The sequence below is a fragment of the Choloepus didactylus genome, chromosome 7 (genome assembly GCF_015220235.1).
Source record: "Choloepus didactylus isolate mChoDid1 chromosome 7, mChoDid1.pri, whole genome shotgun sequence".
Taxonomy (NCBI): Eukaryota; Metazoa; Chordata; class Mammalia; order Pilosa; family Megalonychidae; genus Choloepus; species Choloepus didactylus.
This window is the reverse complement of record NC_051313.1, coordinates 67,123,690-67,139,658: the sequence shown is the minus strand read 5'-3', so window position 1 is coordinate 67,139,658 and position 15,969 is coordinate 67,123,690. Positions and strand designations below refer to the sequence as shown.

General features: G+C 38.4%; 1 pseudogene; it reads left to right on the top strand.

Moving 5' to 3' along the window:
• The first annotated feature begins 867 nt into the window (after window positions 1-867).
• Window positions 868-2,798, top strand: LOC119540356 (annotated as a pseudogene).
• The last annotated feature ends 13,171 nt before the right edge of the window (window positions 2,799-15,969 follow it).

Below are 15,969 nucleotides of genomic sequence, written 5' to 3'. Positions count from 1 at the left end.
ATGGAGAAAATAATGGTAAAATTGAGCAGTGTCTCAGGGATTTCAGTGACAGCATGAAGCATATAAACATATGCATCATGGGTGACCGAGAAGGAGAAGAGAAGGGAAAAGGGGCAGAAAGAATATTTGAGGAAATAATGGCTGAAAATGACCCAACTGTTATGAAAGACATAAATATGCATGTCCAAGAGGCACAAAGTACTCCAAACAGAATAAATCCTAATAGACCTACTCTGAGACACATACTGATCAGAATGTTAAATGCCAAAGATAAAGAGAGAATTCTGAAAGCTGCAAGAGAAAAGCAGTTCATCACATACAAGGGATCCTCAATAAGAGTAAGTGCCAATTTCTCATCAGAAACCAAGGAGGCAAGAAGGCAGAGGTATAATATATTTAAAGTATTGAAAGAGAAAAACTGTCAGCCAAAAATTCTTTATCCAGAAAAACTATCCTTCAAAATGAGGGACAGTTTAAAATATTCACAGATAATCAGAAACTGAGAGAGTTCATCAACAAGAGATCTGCCCTACAAGAGTTGCTAAAGTGGGGGCAGCAGCAGTGGCAGCGGAGCAGAAGAAGGGAAAAGCAGAGCAGGCAGTTGCTCTCCACAGGGCTGAGCCTGACGCATCTGGGTATTCCCCCTCACCCCAGTTTGCCACCGTGTAGTTGGAGCCATCAGCTGGGCCAAGAGTGAGCATGGTGTTGACCGAGAGACATGGCCTAGGAGCACTGACACCAGTAATGCGGAGGTGCTGAGACAGGCCAAGGACATGCCAGGAACTGGTGCTAATGCCTCACTGCCCACCTCTTGTAGCTGCTCTCTGCCTTCCCCAGCACACACTCATAGGCCAGAGATTTATTGTAATGTATGTGAGGAAACAGCAGAGATGTAGTGATGGCTGTCATGACTGGAGAGGGGACTCACAGTCTTACCAGGAACTTAAGTATTCATTGAAGGGTCACCCCAGTAGTGGTGACCATGACATGAAAGGATGCAAGACACTGCAGATCCTTCACCACCAAATAAAATGATGTGGAGATTTGATAGTCCTGAAAACAAATACAGTAACAGCACAGGTCACAGTGAGGCAAAAATTATGCATACTCACAGAGTTAGAGAGAGGGATGGTGGGACCAGTTACTCACCACAAGAAAATTCATACAACCACAGTGCTCTTCATAGTTCAAATTCACATTTTTCTAATCCAAGAAATAATCCAAACAAAACTTCAGATGTACCTTATGATTCTGCAGGTGATTGTTCAGAGCATATTAGCTCTTCCGGAAAAAAGTACTACTACACTTGTTGAACAGAAGTTTCACAATGGGAAAAACCAAAAGAGTGTCTTGAAACAGAAAGAGACAAAAAGAAGGAAGCAAGATGGCTTCCCAAAAGGTAAGGATTACAGAAGAGAGTTGATGCAAGCAACAGCTACCAGTGGGTGTCAGTGGAATGGAAGACAAGCATTCCAGCGATGCCCGGAGTTTGCTCCCACAGAATATTTTGTCTCAAATAAGAGACACAATGACAGAGACCAAGAAGAGATAATTCACGGTATTTCTATGCCAGTTCAGCACCCCATCAAACCAGCGGTTCCTCCAACTGCTATCCTAAGCACTGATCCTTCTAGTTAATTTACACTCCAGTCTGATCATCTGGCAAATAAATCATTTGATGCTAATGGAGCATCTACTTTATCAAAACTGCCTACACTCACACCTTCTGTCCCTGCACAGAAAACAGAAAGAAAACAATCTATAGTAGGAGAAAAATCGGTATCACATTCTTGCACAACTCCTTCTGCCTCTAGACTGAATCCTACATGTCTTCTGCCTCTAGACTGAATCCTACATCTGCACCTCTAACATCTGCTCCTGCAGTCCCTGTTTCATCTGCCCCACAGTCACCAATATCTCCCTTACTCCAGGACCCAAATCTTTTTAGACAGTTGCCTCCTGCTTTGCAAGCCACACTGCAGCTTAATAATTCTAATGTGGATATATCCAAAACAAATGAAGTTCTTATAGCAGCTGTGACACAAACTTCACTGTAGTCTATAATTTGTAAGTTTCTGAACTGCTAGACCTTCTGCTTTCAACGTTAACTTCTCTGATTTTGCAAGCTGCTCAACTTTTTACACAAACCCAGCCCTCTAATCAGTCTCCAATGTCCTTGATGTCTGATGTATCATCCCCAAGATCTTATATGTCTCCAAGAATAAGCACACCTCAGACTAACACAGTTCCTATCAAACTTTTGATTAGTAATCCTCCTGTTTCATCACAGCCAAAGGTTAGTACTCCAGTAGTAAGCAAGGACCAGTTTTCACAGTTGGCCCCCCAGCAGCCTAAACTGCTGACAAGCAGCAAGGTCATGGAACTGACTCTCCTCAAAGTCTTCAGCACTCAAGTAGCCGGAGAAGTCTGTTATTGGGTCCAAATCATACTTCTAGTAGTAATGCATCAAATGCAACAGTTGTGCTACAGAATTCATCTGCCTGACCTACATGCTCATTAACACCTATGCTAGCAACACACTTCAGTGAAATCTCAGAAGCTGTGTTCAAGGATGGCCCACAGATCATGCAGGGAAGCAGGCATCACAATTGCATGAAGAAGCCCATAACATGGGAAGCATTCACATGTCAGAAATTTGTACCAAATTTAAAAATGTAAGATCTTTAGCTTGAGTATGTGAAATTCAAGTAACTTTGCAAGAGCAAAGGATACTATTTTTGAGACAATAGATTAAGGATCTCAGAAAACTAAAAAATCAGAATTCCTTCATGATGTGAAAATGTAATTGCACATGGTTTTGACCATAGGAACTGTAAATCTATTGCCCAATCTTAACATCTTTGAGCTTCATTTAAGTAGACTTTGGACCATCAAGCTGGGCAAAAGAAATGACAAGGGGATGGGATATGTAAGAGTCAATTCAGGGAAAAGCTACAAGGTTGATTTGTAAAACCCTTGAAGTGTAGATTTCTTGTAGCTGTATTCTTCACATTGTAAATATGTTTTGTACTTTGAAGCCATGTGTAACAGAACTTAAACATCCAAAACTAATCAATACTGAGGTGGCTAAATACCTAGTCTTTTATATGTAAACTAGCTTTAAAAAAAAATTGGAGTGGTTAATTTATCAGTCAGAAATATTGCATTTTCAAAAATTCAGTGCAAGCACCAGGCAATCTGTGTCTTAAGGATACACTTCTGAACCATATGGGCAGTGTACGAGATACCATGAAACCACTGTTTCTACATGTGCACCTGATCAAGAGCAGTGCTTTTCCACCTATTTTGCAGACAAGTGTTTTTCTTTTCCCATGTGTTCCATTTCCATCCAAAATCTTCAAGTTGATTTTATCCATTTTTTTAAGGCTCCTCTTTTTCTCCTTTCCTGGGGCACTGTTGCTATGGCACTTTTCTATAACCTGTTCATTCCTGTGTAAAATTGCAATGATTGAGCATAACCTGCTTATTTGTATGAATTACTGAAATCCATTTACACCCTATAAGAATGGACTCAAAAAGTACTGCTGGGCAGGTGTGCTGAAAGTACAAGTATAAGGAAAAAGCCCAATGAACATGGTTGTGGAAAGGGAAATAGGAAATAAAGCTAGTCAGATGAGAATTGTAACTGTTGTAATGAACATGTTAAAACAACCCAAAATTGCTATTTTCTTTGCCTTCAGTCAGTGCATATTAGAATTTGAACTACCTGGGGATTCTTTAGCAGAACTATTCTTGTTTCATATACTTAATTGAAATAATTCCTTAAGGAAGGATTTATTTAAAGCTTATTAACAGGAAATTGTTTATAAGATATTTAATGAAATATGAAATTCAAGAAAGATTAAGTCACTTCCCAAATGGCCATCATTGGTTAAGCTCTGGTTTTCGTGTCTTGCTATTATGACATTTCATTTTGAAGGATTTTTGTGTTATAGCTAACTATTTAAGTCTGGTGCTGACTGCTGTCTTAGCCATCCAAAATATGAAATTTGTATAATTGGAGCTTCCTGATGTTATCTGGAAATGGTGGGAAAGCTCAGTTTTGCATAGGGATTCCTAAAGTATATTAAAATAAAAAAAGAAGCTATTATACCTTAAAAAAAAAAAAGGATTACTTAAGGAAGTTCTGCAGCTTGAAAGGAAAAGACAGGAGAGAATGGCTTGGAGTAGTGTGAAGAAATGAAGATTATCAGTAAGGGTAACTAAAAGGGTAAATACTGTGTCCACAATATGCAACGCTACTCTTTAATTCCTATAAGGGTCAAAATACAATTGAACAAGAAAAAGGTATACTGCCTGATAATGGAAATGCAAATATAAAGGGGTAAAGTGGTAAAAAAAAAAAAAAAAAAAAAAAAAAAAAAAAAAAAAGAGATGTGAGAGCAGAGACTATGTAGTCTACTGAAGCTAGATTGGAATCTTTTCAAAATAGTAGGTTATAGATGTAAGTTGTGTAATATAAACCCCAGGGTATAAAAAGAAAGTATTTTAAAAATACGCAGAAACAGAAATGAGGAGAGTATAAAATACATCTCAAAAGATCAACTATACAATTTTGCAAAAAAGGAAAAGAGAGAAAAAAAATGATATGACATACAAAAACCAAAGGAGAAAATGGCTGAAGAAATTACTTTCTTTGCAGTAGTAACATTGAATATTAATGGGTTAAACTCCCCAAAAGACACAGATTTACAGAATAGATTTTAAAAGATATGATCCAACTATATACTGTTAACAAGACACTCATCTTAGACCAAAAGACACAAATAGATTGAAAGTGAAAGGTTGGAAAAAGATATTCCATACAAATAGTAACCAAAAAAGAGCTGGGGCAGCTATACTAAGATCACACAAAGTAGACTTTAAGTCAAAAGTTGTTAGAACAGAAAAAGAAGGACACTAAATATTAATAAAAGGGAAGATCCATCAAGAAGAAATAACAAACATAAATATTTACGCACCTAACCAGGTTACCCCAAAATGCATGAGGGAAACACAGGCAAACTGAAGGGAGAAACAGACACCTCCACAATAATAGTTGGAAACTTCAGCACACCACTCTCATCAATATATAGAACATCTAGACAGAAGATCAATAAGGAAACAGAGAACTTGAATAATATGATAAATGAATAAGACCTAACAGACATATACAGAACGGTGCACCCCCAAACAGCAGGATATACATTCTTCTCAAGTGCACATGGATCGTAATCCAGGATAGACCACGGGTTGGCTCACAAAGAAGTCTCAACAAATTTAAAAAGATGAAAATTATACAAAGCATCTCCTTTGACCATAACAGAATGACGCTAGAAATCAGCAACAGGTGGAGAATTGGAAAATCCACAATTACATGGAAGTTACATAAACAATCATTGGGTCAAAGAAGAAATTGCAAGAGAAACCAGTAAATACCAGGAGATGCAGGAAAACGAGAACACAACACATAAAAAGTTATGGGAGGGAGGCGGGGCAAGATGGCGGATTGGTGAGGTGTATGTTTTAGTTACTCCTCCAGGAAGGTAGGTAGAAAGCCAGGAACTGCATGGACTGGACAGCGCAGAACAATTTGACTTTAAGCATACTTCATATAACACCCATGAACATGTCGAACTGCTGAGATCAGTGAAATCTGTAAGTTTTCATGGCCAGGGGGTGCAGGCCCCTCCCTGCCAGGCTTGGTCTCATGGGAGGAGGGGTTGTCAGTGCTGGGAATGAGAAGGGAGAACTGCAGTGGCAGCTCTTTTCGGAAACTCATTCTACTGATTCAAACTCCAATCATCAGATAGACTGAGACCAGACACCAGAGAATCTGAGAGCAACCAGCCCAGCAGAGAGGAGATAGGAATAGCAAGAAACAGCAAGAAAAGCCCAAAAAGAAAAGCAGAGGCTTTTTGGAGTTCTGATGAACATAGAAAGCGGAACAGCAGAGCTCAGGCCCTGAGACTCATATGTAAATCCTGAAGAAAAACTGATCTCTCTGCCCCCTGGACCTTTCCTTAATGGCCCTAATTGCTTTGTCTCTTAGCATTTCAATAACCCATTATATCTGCCAGGAGGGCCCTTTTTTTTTTCCTTTCTTTTTTCTTTTTCTAAAACAATTACTCTAAGAAGCCCAATAAAGAAAGCCTCAAAGACTTGCAATTTGGGCAGGTCAAGACAAAAGCAGAACTAAGAGAGCTCTGAGACAAAAGGCAATAATCCAGTGCCTGAGAAAATTCACTAAACACCACAACTTCCCAAGAAAAGGGGGGGTGTCCACTCAGCAGACTGGGAGCCTCCCTACATAGCCATGCAGCCCAGAACCACCCTGGGGGGACGGCACTCATCTGTGACATAGTACAGTCATCCCTCAGCACATGACCAGGGGGTGCACGGCCTGGAATAGGGACCCACTCGCAAATCTCAGGGGCCATACCAAGGACTTGTGGGTCAGCGGCAGAGACAAAGTGTGGCAGGACTGAACTGAAAGATTAGACTATTGCAGCAGCTTTAAAACTCCAGGAACACCAAGGAGATTTGATTGTTAGAGTCGCCCCCCCTCCCTGACCACCCAGACACACGCCCCATATACAGGGCAGGCAATACCAACTACACATGCAAGCTTGGTACACCAGTTGGACCCCACAAGACTCACTCCCCCACTCACCACAAAGGCAAAGCGGGGGAGAACTGGCTTGAGAGGAACAGGTGGCTTGTGGATGCCACCTGCTGGTTTGTTAGAGAAAGTGTACTCCACAAAGCTGTAGATAAAATTAGAGATAAGGATTTCTATTGGTCTACAAATCCTAAAAGAACCCTATCAAGTTAAGCCAATGCCAAGAGGCCAAAAACAACAGAAAATTTTAAAGCATATGAAAAAACCAGACGATATGGATAACCCAAGCCCAAGCACCCAAATCAAAAGATCAGAGGAGATACAGTACCTAGAGCAACTAATCAAAGAACTAAAGATGAACGATGAGACCATGGCATGCAATATAAAGGACATCAAGAAGAGCATGGAACAGGATATAAAGGACATCAAGAAGACCCTAGAAGAGCATAAAGAAGACATTGCAAGACTAAATAAAAAAAAATAGACGATCTTATGGAAATTAAAGAAACTGTTGACCAAATTAAAAAGATTCTGGATACTCACAGTACAAGACTAGAGGAAGTTGAACAACGAATCAGTGACCTAGAAGATGACAGAATGGAAAATGAAAGCAAAAAAGAAAGAATGGGGAAAAAAATTGAAAAAATCGCAATGGACCTCAGGGATATGATAGATAATATAAAACGTCCGAATATAAGACTCATTGGTGTTCCAGAAGGGGAAGAAAAAGGTAAAGGTCTAGGAAGAGTATTCAAAGAAATTGTTGGGGAAAACTTCCCAAAACTTCTAAACACCATAAATACACAAATCATAAATGCCCAGTGAACTCCAAATAGAATAAATCCAAATAAATCCACTCCGAGACATATTCTGATCACACTGTCAAGTACAGAAGAGAAGGAGCAAGTTCTGAAAGCAGCAAGAGAAAAGCAATTCACCACATATAAAGGAAACAGCATAAGACTAAGTAGTGACTACTCAGCAGCCACCATGGAGGCGAGAAGGCAATGGCATGACATATTTAAAATTCTGAGTGAGAAAAGTTTCCAACCAAGAATACTTTATCCAGCAAAGCTCTCCTTCGAATTTGAGGGAGAGCTTAAATTTTTCACAGACAAACAAATGCTGAGAGGATTTGCTAACAAGAGACCTGCCCTACTGGAGATACTAAGGGGAGCCCTACAGACAGAGAAACAAAGAAAGGAGAGAGAGACATGGAGAAAGGTTCAGTACTAAAGAGATTCGGTATGGGTACATAAAAGGATATTAATAGAGAGAGAGAAAAATATATATGACAAACATAAACCAAAGGATAAGATGGCTGATTCAAGAAATGCCTTCACAGTTATAATGTTGAATGTAAATGGATTAAACTCCCCAATTAAAAGATATAGATTCACAGAATGGATCAAAAAAAAAAATGAACCATCAATATGTTGCATAGAAGAGACTCATCTTAGAGACAGGGACACAAAGAAATTGAAAGTGAAAGAATGGAAAAAAATATTTCCTGCCAGCTACAGCCAAAAGAAAGCAGGTGTAGCAAAATTAAGCTCAGATAAAATAGACTTTAAATGCAGGGATGTTTTGGGAGACAAAGAAGGCCACTACATACTAATAAAAGGGGCAATTCAGCAAGAAGAAATAACAATCGTAAATTTCTATGCACCCAATCAAGGTGCCACAAAATACATGAGAGAAACACTGGAAAAACTAAAGGAAGCAATTGATGTTTCCACAATAATTGTGGGAGACTTCAACACATCACTCTCTCCTATAGATAGATCAACCAGACAGAAGACCAATAAGGAAATTGAAACCTAAACAATCTGATAAATGAATTGGATTTAACAGACATATATAGAACATTACATCCCAAATCACAAGGATACACATTCTTCTCTAGTGCTCACGGAACTTTGTCCAGAATAGATCATATGCTGAGACCTAAAACAATGCTCAATAAATTTAAAAAGATTGAAATTATTCAAAGCACATTCTCTGACCACAACGGAATACAATTAGAAGCCAATAACCATCAGAGACTTAGAAAATTCACAAATACCTGGAGGTTAAACAACACACTCCTAAACAATCAGTGGGTTAAAGAAGAAATAGCAAGAGAAATTACTAAATATATAGAGATGAATGAAAATGAGAACACAACATACCAAAACCTATGGGATGCAGCAAAAGCAGTACTGAGGGGGAAATTTATAGCACTAAATGCATATATTAAAAAGGAAGAAGGAGCCAAAATCAAAGAACTAATGGATCAACTGAAGAAGCTAGAAAATGAACAGCAAACCAATCCTAAACCAAGTAGAAGAAAAGAAATAACAAGGATTAAAGCAGATATAAATGTCATAGAGAACAAAAAAACAATAGAGAGGATAAATAACACCAAAAGCTGGTTCTTTGAGACGATCAACAAGATTGACAAGCCGCTGGCTAGACTGACAAAATCAGAAAGAGAGAAGACCCATATAAACAAAATAATGAATGAGAAAGGTGACATTACTGCAGATCCCGAAGAAATAAAAAAAATTATAAGAAGAACAGCTGTATGGCAACAAACTGGATTATGTAGAGGAAATGGACAATTTCCTGGAAACATATGAACAACCTAGACTGACCAGAGAAGAAACAGAAGACCTCAACCAACCAATCACAAGCAAAGAGATCCAATCAGTCATCAAAAAGCTTCCCACAAATAAATGCCCAGGGCCAGATGGCTCCACAGGGGAATTCTACCAAACTTTCCAAAAAGAACTGACACCAATCTTACTTAAACTCTTTCAAAACATGGAAGAAAATGGAACACTACCTAACTCATTTTATGAAGCTAACATCAATCTAATACCAAAACCAGACAAAGATGCTACAAAAAAGGAAAACTACCAGCCAACCTCCCTAATGAATATGATGCAAAAATCCTCAACAAAATACTTGCAAAGCGAATCCAAAGACACATTAAAAAAATCATACACCATGACCAAGTGGGGTTCATTCCAGGCATGCAAGGATGGTTCAACATAAGAAAATCAATCAATGTATTACAACACATTAACAAGTCAAAAGGGAAAAATCAAATGATCATCTCAATAGATGCTGAAAAAGCATTTGACAAAATCCAACATCCCTTTTTGATAAAAACACTTCAAAAGGTAGGAATTGAAGGAAACTTCCTCAATATGATAAAGAGCATATATGAAAAACCCACAGCCAGCATAGTACTCAATGGTGAGAGACTGAAAGCCTTCCCTCTAAGATCAGGAACAAGACAAGGATGCCCGCTACCACCACTGTTATTCAATACTGTGCTGGAAGTGCTAGCCAGGGCAATCCGGCAAGACAAACAAATAAAAGGCATCCAAATTGGAAAAGAAGAACTAAAACTGTCATTGTTTGCAGATGACATGATCTTATATCTGGAAAACCCCGAGAAATCGACAATACAGCTACTAGAGCTAATAAACAAATTTAGCAAAGTAGCGGGATACAAGATTAATGCTCATAAGTCAGTAATGTTTCTATATGCTAGAAATGAACAAACTGAAGAGACACTCAAGAAAAAGATACCATTTTCAATAGCAACTAAAAAAATCAAGTACCTAGGAATAAACTTAACCAAAGATGTGAAAGACCTATACAAAGAAAACTACATAACTCTACTAAAAGAAATAGAAGGGGACCTTAAAAGATGGAAAAATATTCCATGTTCATGGATAGGAAAGCTAAATGTCATTAAGATGTCAATTCTACCCAAACTCATCTACAGATTCAATCCAATGCCAATCAAAATTCCAACAACCTACTTTGCAGACTTGGAAAAGCTAGTTATCAAATTTATTTAGAAAGGGAAGATGCATCGAATTGCTAAAGACACTCTAAAAAAGAAAAACCAAGTGGGAGGACTTACACTCCCTGACTTTGAAGCTTATTATAAAGCCACAGTTGTCAAAACAGCATGGTACTGGCACAAAAATACACATACTGATCAATGGAATCGAATTGAGAGTTCAGAGCTAGACCCCCAGATCTATGGCCGACTGATCTTTGATAAGACCCCCAAAGCCACTGAACTGGGACATAACAGTCTTTTCAACAAATGGGGCTGGGAGAGTTGCATATCCATATCTAAAAGAATGAAAGAGGACCCCTACCTCACACCCTATATAAAAATTAACTCAAAATGGATCAAAGATCTTAATATCAAAGAAAGTACCATAAAATTCCTAAAAGATAATGTAGGAAAACATCTTCAAGACCTTGTATTAGGTGGCCACTTCCTAGACTTTACACCCAAATCACAAGCAACAAAAGAAAAAATAGATAAATGGGAACTCCTCAAGCTTAGAAGTTTCTGTACCTCAAAGGAATTTCTCAAAAAGGTAAAGAGGCAGCCAACTCAATAGGAAAAAATTTTTGGAAACCATGTATCTGACAAAAGACTGATATCTTGCATATATAAAGAAATCCAACAACTCAATGATGATAGTTCAGACAGCCCAATTATAAAATGGGCAAGAGATCTGAAAAGACAGTTCTCGGAAGAGGAAATACAAATGGCTAAGAAACACATGAAAAAATGTTCAGCTTCACTAGCTATTAGAGAGATGCAAATTAAGACCACAATGAGATACCATCTCACACCAATTAGAATGGCTGCCATTAAACAAACAGGAAACTACAAATGCTGGAGGGGATGAGGAGAAATTGGAACTCTTATTCATTGTTGGTGGGACTGTATAATGGTTCGGCCACTCTGGAAGTCAGTCTGGCAGTTCCTTAGAAAACTAGATATAGAGTTACTATTTGATCCAGTGATTGCACTTCTCGGTATATACCTGGAAGATTGGAAAGCAGTGACACGAACAGATATCTGCACACCAATGTTCACAGCAGCATTATTCACAATTGCCAAGAGATGGAAACAACCCAAATGTCCTTCAACAGATGAGTGGATAAATAAAATGTGGTATATACACATGATGGAATACTACACAGCAGTAAGAAGGAATGATATCATGAAACATATGACAACATGGATGAACCCTGAAGACATAATGCTGAGCGAAATAAGCCAGGCACACACACAAAAATATTATATGCTATCACTAATGTGAACTTTGAAAAATGTAAAACGAATGGTTTATAATGTAGAATGTAGGGGAACTAGTGATAGAGAGCAATTAAGGAAGGGGGAACAATAATCCAATAAGAACAGATAAGCTATCGTGGGTAAATTTAATGTTCTGGGAATGCCCAGGAATGACTATGGTCTGTTAATTTCTGATGGGTATAGTAGGAACAAGTTCACAGGAATGTTGCTATATTAGGTTACTTTCTTGGGGTAGAGTAGGAACATGTTGGAAGTAAAGTAGTTAGCTTAGGTTAGTTGTCTTTTTCTTACTCCCTTGTTATGTTCTCTTTGAAATGTTCTTTTATTGTATGTTTTTTAAAACTTTTTTTTATTTTTTTTTATTTTTCATACAGTTATTTAAAAAAAAAGTTACAAAAAAAAAAATGGAAAAAAATATGCAGAGCCCCCTTGAGGAGCTGGTGGAGAATGCAAGGGTATTGGCTTGCCCCACCACAAGGGTTGCTAACATGCCCACAGACATAGGGGACTGGTGGTTTGATGGGTTGAGCCCTCTACCACAGGATTTGCCCTTGGGAAGACTGTTGCTGCAAAGGAGAGTCTAGGCCTCCCTATAATTGTGCCTAAGAGCCTCCTCCCGAATGCCTCTTTGTTGCTCAGATGTGGCCCTCTCTCTCTAGCTAAGCCAACTTGGCAGGTGAAATCACTGCCCTCCCCCCTACTTGGGATCAGACACCCAGGGGAGTGAATCTCCCTGGCAACGTGGAATATGACTCCCGGGGAGGAATGTAGACCCAGCATCGTGGGATGGAGAACATCTACTTGACCAAAAGGGGGATGTGAATGGAAATGAAATAAACTTCATTGGCAGAGAGATTCCAAAAGGAGCTGAGAGGTCACTCTGGTGGGCACTCTTACGCACAATATAGACAACCCTTTTTAGGTTCTAATGAATTGGGGTAGCTGGTGGTGGATACCTGAAACTATCAAACCACAACCCAGAACCCATGAATCTTGAAGACAAATTGTATTAAAATGTAGCTTATGAGGGGTGACAATGATCCAGATTGGGAAAGCCATAAGGACCACACTCTCCTTGGTCTAGTTTATGGATGGATGAGTAGAAAAATAGGGGAAGGAAACAAACAAACAAACAAACAGACAAAGGCATCCAGTGTTCTTTTTTACTTTAATTGCTCTTTTTCACTTTAATTATTATTCTTGTTATTTTTGTGTGTGTGGTAATGAAGGTGTCAGGGATTGATTTTGGTGATGAATGTACAACTATGTAATGGTACTGTGAACAATCGAATGTATGATTTGTTTTGTATGACTGCGTGGTATGTGAATATATCTCGATAAAATGAATATTAAAAAAAAAGTTATGGGAGGCAGCAAAGACAGTGCTGAGAGGGAAATTTATAGCTCTAAATGCTTTCATTAAAAAAAAAGAACTAAAATCAGAGACCTAACTAAACACCTGGAGGAACTAGAAAAAGAAAAGCAGACTAATCCCAAAGCAAGCAGAAGGAAATAAATAACAAAGATTAGAGCAGAAATAAATGAAATTGAGAACAAAAAAAACAATAGAGAGTATTAACCAAACTAAAAGTTGGTTCTCTGAGAAGATCAATAAAATTGACAAACCCTTAGCTAGACTGACAGAAAAAAAAGAGAGAAGAAGCAAATAAAAAAAGAAAAAAATCAGAAATGAGAGGGAGGAACATTACTACTGAACCCACAAAAATGAAAAGGACTGTAAGAAGATACTATGAACAAATGTATATTAACAAATTAGACAACTTAAATGAAATAGACAAATTCCTAGAAACACATGAACAGTCAACACTGACTCCAGAAGAAATAGAAGACCTCAACAGACCAATTACAAGTAAGGAGATGGAAGCAGTCATCAAAAACCTCCCCCCAAAAAACGAGATTTGGTGATTTTGTACAGGAGATTTGGTGATTTTGTACAGGCTGGGGTGAAATCCTGACACATCCCAAAGTGATATGGGCAGACAGTATAAGTGTATTTGTGGGACACCCCCTGCCAAAGAGCTGGGGAGAAATGCGAAAGTGTTGGACTTCTCCACCTGGGCTATTGCTGATTTTCCCACAAACACTGAGGACTGTCAATTTAATGGGCCAAGCCCTCGATCGGGAGGCTTTCCCCTGTGAGGCTAGTTGCTACAAGGGAGAGGCTAAGCCCACTTATAATTGTGCCTAGGAGTCCCCCCCCCCAAATTCCAGAGGGCCTCTGTGTTGCTCAGATGTGGCCCCCTGTCTCACTAAGCCCACTTGGCAGGTGAACTCACTGCCCTTCCCCATACATGGGATGTGACTCCCAGGGCTGTGAATCCCCCTGGCAATGCAGGATGCGACTCCTGGAGATGAGCCTGGACCCAGCACTGTGGGATTGAGGGGATCTTCTTGACCAAAAGGAGAAGAGAGAGAAAACAAAATAAAGTTCCAGTGGCTGAGAGATTTCAAATGGAGTCGAGAGGTCACTCTGGAGGGTATGCTTATGCACTATATAGATATCACCTTTTAGTCTTTAGTGTGTTAGAATGGCTAGAAAGAAATATCTGAAGCTGTTAAACTGCAACCCAGTCACCTTGATTCTTGAAGACAGTTGTATAACTATGTAGATTGCACAGTGTGACTGTGAAAACCTTGTGGCTTGCACTCACTTTATCCAGCATATGGACAGATGAGTGGGAAAATGGGGACAAAAATTAGATGAAGAATAGGGTGGGACAGAGGGGAAGGAAAGAGTTAGGGTTTCTTTCTTGCCTTTTTTTTTTTTTTTTTAATTGGAGTAGGGAAAAGTTTCAAAAATTGATTCTGGTGATGAACGCACAACTCTATGATGGTGCTGTGAATAACTGACTGTACACTATAGATGACTGCAGAGTGTCTGAATATATCTCAAACTGTATTAAAAAAAGTAAATGAACAATGTGGGGAGACGGGAAATGGGATGTTTTGGATGTTCTTTTTTTATTTTAATTTTAAATTTTTTTTGGAGTAATGAAAATATTCAAAGTTTGTGGTGGTAAAGCACAACTATATGATGATATTGTGAACAACTGATTATACACTTTGAATGATTGCATGTTATGTGATTATATATCAATAAAATTGCATAAAAAAAAAACTCCCAAAAAAGAAAAGCCCAGGAACAGATGGTTTCACAGGGGAATGCTACCAATTATTTCAAGAAAAATTAATACCAATTCTCCTCAAACCTTTCCAAAAAATTGAAGAGAGAATACTATGTAACTCATTCAATGAGGCTAAAATCAACCTAATACCAAAGCCAAATAAAGATTACACCCAAAGCACAAACAGTGAAAAAAAAGAATAGACCCTCTTCAAAATTAAGAACTTTTGCATACTAAAAGTTCTTGTTATGAAAGTGAAAAGACAATCTACTCAATGGGAGAAATTTGGAAACCACATATCCGATAAGGACTTAATATCCAGATTATATAAAGAAAGCCTGGAACACAATAATAAAAAGAAAACCCAATTTATAAATGGGCAAAAGACTTGAATAGACCTTTCTCTAAAGAGGATATACACATGTCTAAAAGCATATGAAAACATATTCAGTATCACTAGCTATTAGGGAAATGCAAATAAAATCATGTGATATCATTTCATACCCACTTGAATGGCCACTATTAAAAAAACAAAAACTACAGTTGGAGTCGACGTGGAGAAATAGGAACACTCATTCATTGCTGTAGGAATGTAAAATGGTGCAGCCACTCTGGAAGACAGTTTGGCAGTTCCTCAGGAAGTTAAGTAAAAGAATTATCGAATAACCCAGCAATCCTGCTACTAGGTAAATACTCAAAAAAGTTGAAAGCAGAGACTCTAACAGATATCTGCACACCCATGTTCATAGAGGCATTATTCACAATTGCCAAAAGATGGAAACAACTGATGAATGGATAAATAATATGGTATGTACAAACAATAGAATATCATTCCACTGAAAAAGGAATGAAGTCCTGATGCATGCAACAACATGGATGGATGGATGAAACTTGAGGACAGTATGTTGAGCAAAATAAGCCAGACACAAAAGGGCAAATATTGTATAATCTCACTGATATGAACTAATTATAGAAAGCAAACTCATGGAGTTAGAATCTAGAAAATAAGTTACCAAGGGATAGATTAGGGTTAGATAACGGGGAGTCGATGCTTAATTCGTATGGAATTTCTATTT